The following is a 12,494-nucleotide window of genomic DNA, read 5'->3' as shown; positions in this document are numbered from 1 at the left end:
GGTTCTTGTGTGGACAGGGGTCCCTAAGCCACAACTGCAGGTGACAGCAGCTGATAGTGGGATTGTGAAGGGCTAGCAAATGAAGCCCCAACACAATGGGAAAACACATTGAAGAACTGATCTTGGTGGCGCTGAAATTTGTAAGAGCAAGAGCTTTGTTTCTTGGGTGATGGGTCCTCGTTACAGTTACTGGCTGCTGATGGCCTCCACTAGGCAGGGCACCTCCTTGGAAAGCAACAGGATCTGGTGTTGGGTAACAAACTGGGCATCAATGAAGCAATGGGAGGCACCTAAATTAATTATAAATTAAATATGCATACAATCAGGGCCAATCTGGCAGCTGCAACCTCAGGAAGGGTCTGGGATTGGCACTGGGGGAAGGGGGTGGTATTGGTTCCAGTGACATGCCTCAAGCTACATGGACTTCATGAGCAGCTTTTTGAAGGTCAATTGTCTTCCCATTTATCCGGTTTCTGTGAGGCTGTCACCAGAATGAGTGAACTAGAGAACTCAATAGAGGAATTGAAAGAAGTCAGGGAGAAAATGAACTGTAACTTTTTCCTGGATATGGTGCAACAACCAGAATATGACCTGGAAGTAATTGTGTACCAAGCTCAGTGCTTCATACATGAAAGATTCCAAAGCTTCCTCAGTCTGATACTACAGAAGAACTGTCCCTTGCCATGCAGATGGAAGAGCAACCTTGGAAGCATCTAAGCAAGAGTCCATTTCAGTAACAATCTATTTGTTGAATGAGTGCTTTTTTCTCTGACTTTTGTGTCACACCTTTTGTTTGGTGTTAACTGCATTTTAAACTCAAACAGAAGGTTAACCTAACCTGCTTGAAAGTTCTCTATTGGGAATTCCACCCTTGGTGAAGACAAGGCACTGGGACTCTGCTCATTTTTTCAGTATTGGAGGCTGCAGAAGGAGGCTACTCCATTGTCACTTCAATATGCATGTCTATTTTTCAAGTGTACATAAAATCTTTGGCCTAAATATTACCTTGGAATGCTATAACTGAGTACTGTTCAATTTCCCTTTCTCTAGGATTTTCTCTCATTTAAAGTTTTTAATAGAAAGAAGTAGTAGATTAATTTGTTTATAAATAAATATTGTGAATTCATTTATTAATTTAAAAAGGAATTTGTGAAGAAGGACTTTCCCATCTTTGTCCACTGCAGGGTTGTCAAAAATGTGGCCCGGGGACTAGATCTGGTCCCTTGAGGGGGCTTATTAAACTCACGAACCTCCTAAAACAAACCTCCTCATTCCCAATCTGGACCGGGGGGATGTGTGGTTTGGGGTTTGCCTCAACTTGCCTCTCAAGGCAATCACCCCATCCTTCTGTAGGTTTGCCAGTCCAGGCTCCCCACCCTCAGTGTCATTTTGGGGTTGAGGCAACCACACACACACCCAAACCCCTCTCTGACCAAGTCATATTTATGTCATATCCAGCCCTCTTAACAAATGAGTTCAACACCCCTAGTCTATTGCTTCAGCCCACAGAAATTTTATCTCCAGGGAAAGTGGGTGTCTGTAATAGGGGGTGGTGGCTTGGGAATCAATGGAAATTGATGCTCCCTTTTTCACTGATGGAAATATTACTCCATCAGAGGAACTGGAAACACACCAGATATCTGAAATGCTTATGTTTCTAATCAACAGTGTTGCTATTCATTTTCCATTACACTGATTAAAAAGTGAAGTCACCTGTTACAGGTTCCAAAAAAATTAAACATAATAAAACATCTTTGATTTTAATATAGAACATTCAATTTAGTAATCCACTTTGACTGAAAAACTACTTGGGCATATAATTTATTTATTTATATGTAACCACAGGGCTCTACGTTTCTTGTCCAGGAAACAGTTATCTGTTCATCAGGGGCCACATAGTTTTAACACACCCTACATTATTCGTTAACAGGGATTCTCAAGCTTTCTCGTAATCAGACTTACAAAACCAAGGAAACTTCTTTGACACTCACAACCACAATATTAACAATGGGAAGATTAATAGTTTATAGCAGGAGAGTGATATTCACCTCTGATCCAGTCTGAGTGCAGAAAGATGAAGAAAAAAGGGAGTCCTAGGAAAACAAACACCCATTTAAAGGAGTTGAGCTTTATATAGTTGTAGCTTTTACTGCATATTGTCAGCCAGAACAGTTTCGACTGCCACCATATCACTGGTATCCCAGGAGAAGGTGCCCTGCTTTCTTTAGAGAAATTCTAAGAATAGTTCAGAATTATCTGAATCAGAAACTGTCAGAAACAGAAATTTTATCCACCCTTCCCCAGAATGAAATTGCTCCTGAGCAGATTAGTAACACTGCTAAAGAAAGACAAATTGAACAAAACATATCATACCTGTTAAGATTGACCAAAACTATATACAAATGGACAGATTTAAATTTCACTATCTAAAAACAGAGAGGGAATTCAACAGAGGATTATAAATAATTATGGAATAGAAAGAATAAAAATGAAGGAATATATATAACAACAGTCATTCACTTACATTGACTAGTTGCAATTCAAGAGAAACAAAATTGAATATTTCTTCTTACAATACACAATTAACTATTATCATCTCCATCACATGCTATCTGTGAGTGCTCCAGGGAATGGGAAAGATAAATTTGGAGTGGATCAGTCTAGCAAAGGAATAATTGCACTCTGAAAAGTTTGAAACAGCCCACAAATTAGACTGATTTTCCAACAAGCTGGTAAGTTAAAGGGCTGGCATTGCTCTTATAACATGAATAACTGTTTTCAAGAGAAAATTTTGACAGGTGCATCTTCACCCAAGCATGACACCTACTCCTCCTAAAATTCCCTGTCAAAACTGTATTAGGCACAGGACACTGCCATATTTTCCCTCTGTTTAGCCAAACAGGTTTACCATGTTAATATTTCAGATTCCAGATTCTAGCCATATATTCCATTTCGACAGTTCCTGTGATGTTCTATTGCATTAGCAGAAGCCACAAATGCAAACATGTATTAGAATTAAGTTTCTATTTATACCAACAAATAAAATTAAACTAAAATCAAAACAATATGATATTTTACAGTAGAAAGATGAACAGCTTAGACAATTGGCTGGTTGACATTTTACAGTCTTTGCAATAATTTAATAGGAAGTGACTAGGAATTCTAAGTCTTATATTTAGTTCTCTCAGTGCGCAGATTAACTGTTATGTTCCCCATTAAATCTCATTTTAGAAAAAAGGAACTTCTATGTGATAATCTAAATGACTGATAAGGCTCATTTCATACAGCTAGTTAATTGTCCATGCAAATTGTTTTTCACATCAAAAAAATTTTCAAACTGCCCTTAATAAAGAATAATACAGATTTTAAGAATAAACCTGTTGCTAGATTTTTCAAAAATCAAAATACTTAATACAATTTACAGTCCATCAACTTCCTTTTGATATTACTGGTTAAAAAGATCAGAACAGATTCCTCATTTTTACTACAGCTAAACATTTGCAGCAACAACTGTAAAAAAAAAACACCTTTCTATCAAATTGCGACAGAGCAAAGGAGACTCTTTATGAAGCTCTTGTCAAATCCCTGTCATCAACATGGCAACCAATTTAGGCATAATTGTCATTAACTTCCAAGTCATCCGACTGTACAACTTTATAAGAACAGGTCAACAAACTTGCACTAACATTTCTGACAACAGGATTTAGCCTCAGTATGTCAAGCCATGCACTTCAGCAAGTAAGTTAAAGGTGCATGCTGCACAACTTCACGAAATACCTACAAGACTACAAACCAAAGTGGAGCCACAGCCAACTTCCCTTGTCACAGAAAAGACTATATCCACCATGCAGTCCACAAGTTATCTTGAATATGCATCCACAACTGTTGGTTACTGCCAGCACTAGAAAAGGTCAAACTGAACTTGCATAGTTAGGATGGCAGTAATAGTTTAAGAGATATAAATATTACTGTGCTCACATGAGTATGAGTAATGCCAACTAATGGTGCTTGATTTGAGTAGTCAGTATAGTTTTTCACACTCCAGTATGACCCAGACTTTACAGATGATGCATCACTGATACCTCACCCTGTCTAAAGTCCCCTTCCATCTACTTCCTAAATCCATGCCAACAGATAAACCATGATGTGCGTCTTTTAATCAAGAGAGGTATGTATTACTAAGGAGCTATTAATGAAACACTGGTTACTGGGTATTATGAGGTTCATTCCTGTGTTTTTGTACCACTTTTCAGTCTTCAGGTGGATGGTGCTTCCTTTTGAATAATCATGGGACATCCCTTTATGCATAATTTGCCCATCTACCCATGTATATTCCCAAGTTATTTTTTAAGTACAACTTCTGTAAACAATAAATCAGAATATCAAATTGTATACATAGAAACCCTAATGAACAAATTTTGCCTAGAAATCTGTTGTCATCATTTAGCTTCAGCTACGCAAAAGGAAGGTAACGACAATTACAAGGCCTATGGAAATGTATTCCTAAACTATCCATGCATTATTCTGACTGCAATTTCCTTTAAACTTTTTGAAATTCTTCCAAATCAATCTCTTGTAAATTTAAGGGTGAAGACAGATTTAATACATTCTAAGAATTCTTTTGCAAGAAGAGAATGTGTGTTCAAGCTACCTCTACCTCGTATTGTCAAAGCCTTTCACAGCCGGATTCAACTGGTTGTGGTGGGTTTTCCGGGCTGTGTGGCTGTGGTTGTGTAGATCTTGTTCCTAACATTTCGCCTGCATCTGTGGCTGGCATCTTCAGAGATGTATCACAGAAAGAAGTCTGTTACAAACATACTTGTCTCTGTGAGTGTGTAACAGACTTCTCTGTGTAATACACCTCTGAATATGTCAGGGGAGAGAAGACCACGTTGCACACCAAGAACACCACTGTATTACAATAAATACATTTATCAATTTGTCAATTTGATATTGTTATTTATAGCATGAACGAACACCAATATCGAACTTATTCATATACTATTATACAATCACATTATTTATACATATCATGCACATGAAGGGTATTTATTGTTTCTGTTCACAGGAAAGGATCAGTCCTTGCAGTAAGTGAAGTTAGGAACAAGATCTACCAGACTATGGCCACACTGCCTGGAAAACCCACCACAACCAGCTACCTCTACCTCCCTTAGAATTGTCTGTTTACCTGTCTTTCCTCTTAACTCTACTTTTCAAGATACCCCCCCGCCCGACAAAAAAAACCTCAGTACCAACCTTCTCTGTGTGAACATGCAGAGATTTTTATGCATTGTCAAAGATAGCTATAGGTATAAACTGGGGGGGGGGGGAGGAGCTCAAGCCTTCCCCAGGGTTTTGCCGCTGAGCACACATACACACACCCCAAGACAACCAGTGACAAGCCATATTGATAAAGTCACATGAGGGATTTCATTGCAATGGCAGCACAGGCACAGGACTGTCCTACTTTCCTGCTGTATCCATAGGCAAAATCAGCAAACTCCTACTCTGCAAGAAATAATTCCCCCCTCCTGCCCCAGGTTTGCCATAGCTTCACACTAGAGGAAACCAGGAAAAATCTATTTAGGACTGTGTGATATAGCTGGTTTTTCCGTGGAGAGAAGAACCTTCTGACCAGGATGAAGCAAGGGTATCTTTTTTTTTTCATGGGGGTAAGGACTGGAGCTGTTTCAGTCAAATCTGGGCTCAGGGTGGCTAACAACAGTGTCTCAAATTTATTAGGTACAAATCTAATGAAAGCACAATAAAATCACAGGCCCATTACGCATGGAACACTTATGCTAAGCCAGTTCTCTGGGCATTGGGCTCACAGTGGGCTCTCCTCACATTTCTCTGTTTGCAGTTTGTCTGCTGAACTCTGCTGGGTCTCTGCTTCTCCCATTCTCTTAACTCCACCCATCAACAGCCTTAAAGGCACAGATATTCTTTTCCCCCATTCCCCTTCCCTCCATACATACACGCACACTATCTCTCTCTATGTATCTCTCCTTCCGTTGCAAGAGAAAAGAGACTTGTTTTAAAACAGAGTCTTGCCTGAAATAAATTTTTAAAAGCCCTCTCAGCTATCAGGGAGGGCAGAAGCAGAGTGGGGGAGCCAAAAAGATGACTGCTTGTCCTGTTCCTTGTTGTTACTTTATATCAAAAGATTAATCTCTCCATCTCTCATTATGTGCACTTTAGAAAAGCAGGAAAGAGCCAGCAGAAAGGAGAGGGAAGAGGGGGAAGGCTCCAGGGTACCTGGCAACTGCAGTTGTGCTGTGCTGAGGGGCACCTGTATGTTCTGATGAAGCTAGTCCAGTGCACCAAATAAAGAAAATTAATTGCCTTGGGCCTATTTCCCCTTTTTCCTTCCTTGTACCTTTCAGACTCAGCTAATCCTGCAAGCCCATGTTTGAGCTTTTTTTCCTTGTTCTGTCTTTTACTGGGAAGAGTGGGGAGGCCAGGTAGTGGCAGTAGCTTCCCCTGAACCCATTTACCAGACTAAAAATCTAAAGAACAGTTCTTTCAAAACAGTTCTTATTACAATGTGGCTAGACAACCACTTATTCAGAGGCAAACCTCTGACCTCTATGCTTATTAGTGCAGACGGCCTGTCGGAATTGGCTGCCCAGAAGGAGAATTCCGTGTCTGTGTGGGGTATCTCCCTGTCAAATTGCCAGGTTCTGAGGTCCCAGTCTCCAGACTTTATGCACGCTTTGGGAAATCTTTGTGGTTTTTCCCTTTTGCAACTCACTCTCCGGTTGATGTGGGTAAGTTTTGAGAAACCTCTCTATTTTCCATTTCTGCTTTCCTGAACCAATATGTTCAAGTTGTGCAGTTTTGTTTTGTTTAACTTATTATATGTCTACTGTTTTCCCTACAATTTGTGTTTGGTTTGTTAATTATGCATAGACCATGACGTCCTGCTACTAGTCATGCTTTAAGCCGGCTAGACACCAACGTGCCTTGTACTCTGTTACATTATTTCACTGGTTTACATTAATAGCATGGGAACCCAGAGCTGCTCAGCTCCCTGTGCTGCCTTTTTCAATTGTGCCTGTGGCTTCAGCTGAGCCAATCAATCCACTAATGCTATCAGTTTGATGCCCTATGCCTACAAGTTCCGTCAGCACCTGCCAACCCTTCTGAGGCTGGCACCATGGTCCCTTCAGGAAGACTTTGAGACCTTGCCTTTGTGGGAAAGATATGTGAAGGCAGGACTTGGGGACAAGTTGCCCTCTTCCTCCAATGAGGAGTCATCCTAAGACAGGGCAGATCATGACACTAGCCTTGGGAATCAGGTTTAAAAATCAATTAAAAAGCTAAGGACATCCCAGTGGCACCTGTGCCTCACTTTAGCCACTTTAGCCATAAATACGGAGTTTGGGAACTATATCCAGGCAACTAAATTTGTTCCATTTCTACATCTTTTATTCTTCCCTACCTCATTCTGTACTTTTTACAACCTTATTCTGAGGTCAGCCCTCTAATAACTCTCCAATTCCTAAAGAGTATGCCCTTGAAGGCTCCCTGCCTTTGCTCCATCTCTCTTTGCATGTCCCTTTTCATGAAGGTTGATCTTAAGAGGCTTAGGTCAGGAGTCGGTATATGCCCCATTCACTTCCCTAAGCTGACATTTTGTTCCACTTCTTCCCGTAAAGTGTAGACACAGCATAACCTTTTTTTTTAGCACAAGTAACCAAAAGATTGCTCAAAGGCAACTTATTTGTGCAGATTAACCCAATGAATGGTCAGAAAGTCAGTGGAAGATAGAAGATTATTAGTAGTAGTAGTACTATTATTTATTATTATTATTATTATTATTATTATTATTATTATTATTATATTGATACAAAAACAGTTATACACAGCAAACAAGATCAATATGCTGGATTTTGTATTATATCACACGTCGGACACTTCCCAAGCATCTAGGACTGTGTGATTTATTATTATTATTATTATTATCATCATCATCACCATCATCACCATCATCATCATCATCATCATCATCACTACTACTACTACTATTATTATTATTATTTAGTTTTATATAACGCCCTCTTCCCAGAGGGCTCTGGGCGGTGTACAACATTTTAAATAACAGATAGCGCACAATTTAAGACATAAACAAAATAGAAGTATACATAAGATACATATAGGGTCTATTAAAATTAATAACTAAAACCTGTTAAAACATACAGCGTACAGCTTTCTGATATGCAACAGACTTGAGTTAGGAGAAGAAACACGACTGCGTACTCTTCCATACACCCTATATTACCCATCAGCTGTATCCACACATCTTCCTAAAATGGGTCATTCAGGCCTAACATTTTATATGTATTTATAAGTATTAGAGCAAATCAGAGGTCAAGTCACCCAGACCAAAAGGACTAGCGAATGGATAATGTCAACTAATCTTGGGAAAGGATCACCCCAGGCCTTATCATTCTTTAATCAGTACATTCTGTTTCAAGATGATTCACCTCTCAAGTGAGAAAACATAGTAGCAGGTGTAGATATGCCCCAAGCCTCAAAAGGAGTAACTGGATGACATTAAAATAAAAATGGCAGCAGACAACCTGCACAAAGCAAAAGCATTATTTTTCTCTACCATAGTTCCCTGTCAAAACAGAACTGACCACTGTACTAACAGATTTTCTACAACCCATGTACTTTTTTCCTTCTTTTTGATAAAGCTTTCATAATACATAAAACAAATTTAAATATCCAGAGACTAGATCTTAGATCAAAATAAGAATGCCCATGAAAAACCACCTTAATGTGCTGTGAAAAGGGTAAAAAATAGCAGGGTAAAGCAGTTAAGAAATTAGGAATGGACCATGAGATATTTCTTACCCCATCTCTTCATGAGTCAGGCATGAATTCTCCCCTCCTGTCTTAAATGTCAGCATTCATCAGAGTTAAGGCAAACCAGATTTGGAGCTCCTGTTTTAGCCAGGATCTGGCTAGTCCTACCAATATTTACCAGTACAGATTTAACTTTCAATACGTGGGAAACAACACATCTGTAACAGATTCCTATTAATAGGACTTGAACAAGCTCCCATTGAGGGTCCCTAAAGGGAAACTGAAGTGCTGGGCTTTGACCTGAAATGAGCTCTGTGGCTGTCCTCAAGTTAAAACAAACTCTCTCAGGCTTGGCACACAGCACAAGATTAAACTAACAATAGTTAATTGACAGCCACACTTGCATCACCATGCTAACATGGTAGTTCAGTTATTTGAAAAATTAACAACAGAAGGGGGAGAACATTTTCAACCCAGAACTGACTAACTAACCAAAAAAAGTTTGGAAAAAAGAGGGGGAAACTTTGTGAATATAAATAGAACTTGCAAAAAAGCTAAAATTATATTCCAAAAACGTTAACCAAATTATAAATATTAAAAACAGTGCATCAAAATATGTCAATTTTTGGTTACACATATATGTACCTTCTCCCAGTTTTAAAAATCCTTTATAGTAAAATTGTACTTCTATACGTGGGAATGTCATCTTCTATGCTCATCTTTCCTTTGCCAGGTGAGGCAAGTGAGCTGTTTTGTAGAACTTTACTGGATAACAAATGGAACTTACAATAAATGCAGGAACGGCCATCTCTGTCTATGCAAGTGCTCAGTCTGGGTATCTGTGCAGCCCATCTGTGCCCCTGTGTCTGCCTCTCCTCTTTTTCGGAAGGAAGAAAGGAGAGATCTTTCCAGAGGCTCATGTGATTCTGAGCGAGTGACTTCAGCAGTGAACTCCTGCTTGACCTAATGAAGCGGGCACTTGTAAAATCCTAACAAACACCTTCTCAAGTGTCAGCTCCTGAAGTCAACCAGGCATCATTTCTGACAGAGATTCTCAAATTTCATCTTGGTAGGTGGTTTTGTCAGTATGTCATTTTCTCGTGTAAAGAGTCTAATTCTTCTTTTACTGCATCATATTGACATTAACCATCAGATAATGGTTGAAGGGAATTAAAAATGAGCTGCAAGAGAAAAGGTGTTTCAGTTTGGCTTCGTTTTGAGGGAGAAAATACAGAATCTATTGCAACCATCCTGTGTGGCACGGGGCAGAGAAGAAAGAAGCCCTTGATTGATCCTTCTCCATCTTCGGATACAAATCCTCCAGATTGGAGTGCAGCTACTGGGGCATCCACCAAAGGCACCTGTAAAAGCTTATTAGCAAAGTCAGACAGGCATCGAGCTTTTTAGCAAAGGAAGGGCAATACTGGTTGGTAGAAGATTTAATCCAATCCTTCTCCAGTTGGTTTTCAAAAAACATTTGGAAGGGAAATTTATCAACGGATTCCTAAATAGGAAAAAACCTCTTTATTGCCACCCCCCACCGCAGTTCCAAGATATCAATTATCAAAGACTGTTAAACAAAAGAAAATGCTGTAAGAGCGTAATTGTTTTAAATATGTTTGTGTTTTAAGTAAAAAATAATATCATTAATTGGCTTTGCTTGTATCTTCTAGTTGTATCTCTAGCACCTGGCATTATATTTTATGGTACACGTGACCTGGTCCAACCAAGTGATATTTACATCATACCTAGCTTTTGTAATAAATGAGTTCAGCACCCCTGGTGTAGGGCTTGGCTATAGACAATGGAATGTTTGATATGGTTGGGATGCTAACTACAGACATGTAGATATGTATGCTAATCTGTTGGTTTCCAGTACAGTGTTTCCAGTATAGCTTTGTGTGCCTATACTGTGCTGTCCAGGAAGTTTACTTCTTGTTCAGAGTATTTCTTAGCTATGTTGATGGTAGGGTGGAAGCTGTTGAAAGCCTGGTGAAACCTTTTGAGGGCTTCTTTGCCATGAGTCCAGACAAAGAAAATGTCATCAGTTCACCTCAAGTAAAGGAGAGATGCCAATGGGTAAGAGTTCAGAAAAAACAGAATACTTTAAAATTGACTAAATACAAAAAAGCCAAAATTGACGAAGCAATGACAAAGCAGTTTCACAATCAGAAGTAAAAGGAAGACATGGAAAGTACTATTTGCCAGGATTGTTGAAGAAAGGAAAATAAATACTCAGTAAATTATAGCATGACGTATGTTAAGTTAAAGGTTCAGCAAAACAAATTAGACCGTGTGGTGATTTAAGAAATATATGCACAACGGAGCATGTTGTCCACAAAGCTTCTTTCTGTAAGGTGAAGTAGATGAGCACTCAGGACAATTTAAAACCTAGAACACCATGACACTGCATGAAGTTGGATTCCTTAAGTTGCCTTCTAACATTATGACTAATTCCCAGGAAAGTACCAGGATAGGAAAAAAACCTTTAGCCTTGCCAACCCCTAAAATGTTTATGACTTAACAGATAAAACTCTAAAGTCTGAATTCTTAATCTGAACAATGGAAACAAACTATCACAGCAGTTATTTTACACAATCCATACTAAAAATGCATGGCTCAGAATTCTAAATGCACCATTTTTGCCTTACAGTTTCCTTTGTAATACTCTGGTGATGAGACTGGGTTACAAAAGACAAGGAAAATGAAACTGGCTCCCTACTAACAGAAGAATTTTTCTGACTTAAACTTTAGTGCTGAGTAACAAATCAGTGTCTACTCCAAGAAATAAACGTGACAATCTCTTTAACAAAGAGATACCCTGCCAGCTGGCATTGTAGCTGAACATTCTGCACAGGAACAACAGCAATGACAAGTGAGCCAAGCAAACTGATACTTTTTAGTTTTGTGTGTCAAGAAACTGGCTTGGTTTAATAGTTTCTTGGCCTTTCAAAGTTTGATTCAAGCTTTTGGGCTAGTTACTGAAGATTCCTGGTTGGGAAATCAATGTAACAATGACCTGTGGTTTCCAAGGAGAGATAAGGGAAGAGATGGAATCAGAGACAGGTACATGTGAGATCATGGACCAGGGAGCTTCAAGGCCAGAGACCCAGAGAAAGTTTTACTCTATCTCATTAGAGCAAGGAACCCTGGGCATGCAAAAGACGTTTGAGTATGAATACATGTCAGCTGCAGAGGCACATGCTCACATGTTTTAGCAACATGCCTCATTGGCCAAACAGTATCAGGCCAGCTGTGGGGGGAAAGACCATTCATTCTGGTTGTCACTTCCAACCATCTTTTTGACTGTGGGCAGGCCCTGTGCAGCCTGAACACAGGCTTCTGGGATTTTGGAATTCTATTTGGATTTTGTATCTTCTGCATGGCCAGGTAACACCTGGGTCGAGGGACTAAAACGTTAATAAATATTCTAGGATAGCAATTTAGTTTTATTATTTTCTTCCCCATGTTGCACACTTCTATATTTGAATACTTTTGCACCCTGCTTTTAATAAGCCTTATTAATTATTCTTTTGCAGTGGGGGGGGGGGGGTTGGGAATTTCATTCTAAATACCATGGGCTATTTTGGCCACAGCTACCACAGACATTGTTTTTGGAACTTTACAGGCAAGTGTCCTACCTTGTAGGGTGACTTCTTGACAATTTAACTCAGTAGGGC

The 12,494-nt window shown here is 39.3% G+C and overlaps 1 protein-coding gene across 3 annotated transcripts in view; it reads right to left on the bottom strand.

Annotated features, from left to right (window-relative positions):
• TMCC3 (transmembrane and coiled-coil domain family 3) overlaps positions 1 to 12,494 on the bottom strand; it is a 128,385-nt gene that overhangs the window by 21,181 nt on the left and 94,710 nt on the right. The gene's annotated exons all lie outside the window — the stretch shown is intronic.

Source organism: Sphaerodactylus townsendi, linkage group LG06 (assembly GCF_021028975.2).
Source record: "Sphaerodactylus townsendi isolate TG3544 linkage group LG06, MPM_Stown_v2.3, whole genome shotgun sequence".
Taxonomy (NCBI): domain Eukaryota; kingdom Metazoa; phylum Chordata; class Lepidosauria; order Squamata; family Sphaerodactylidae; genus Sphaerodactylus; species Sphaerodactylus townsendi.
Note: the sequence above shows the minus strand (reverse complement) of the source record. Positions and strands in the feature narration are given on the sequence as shown.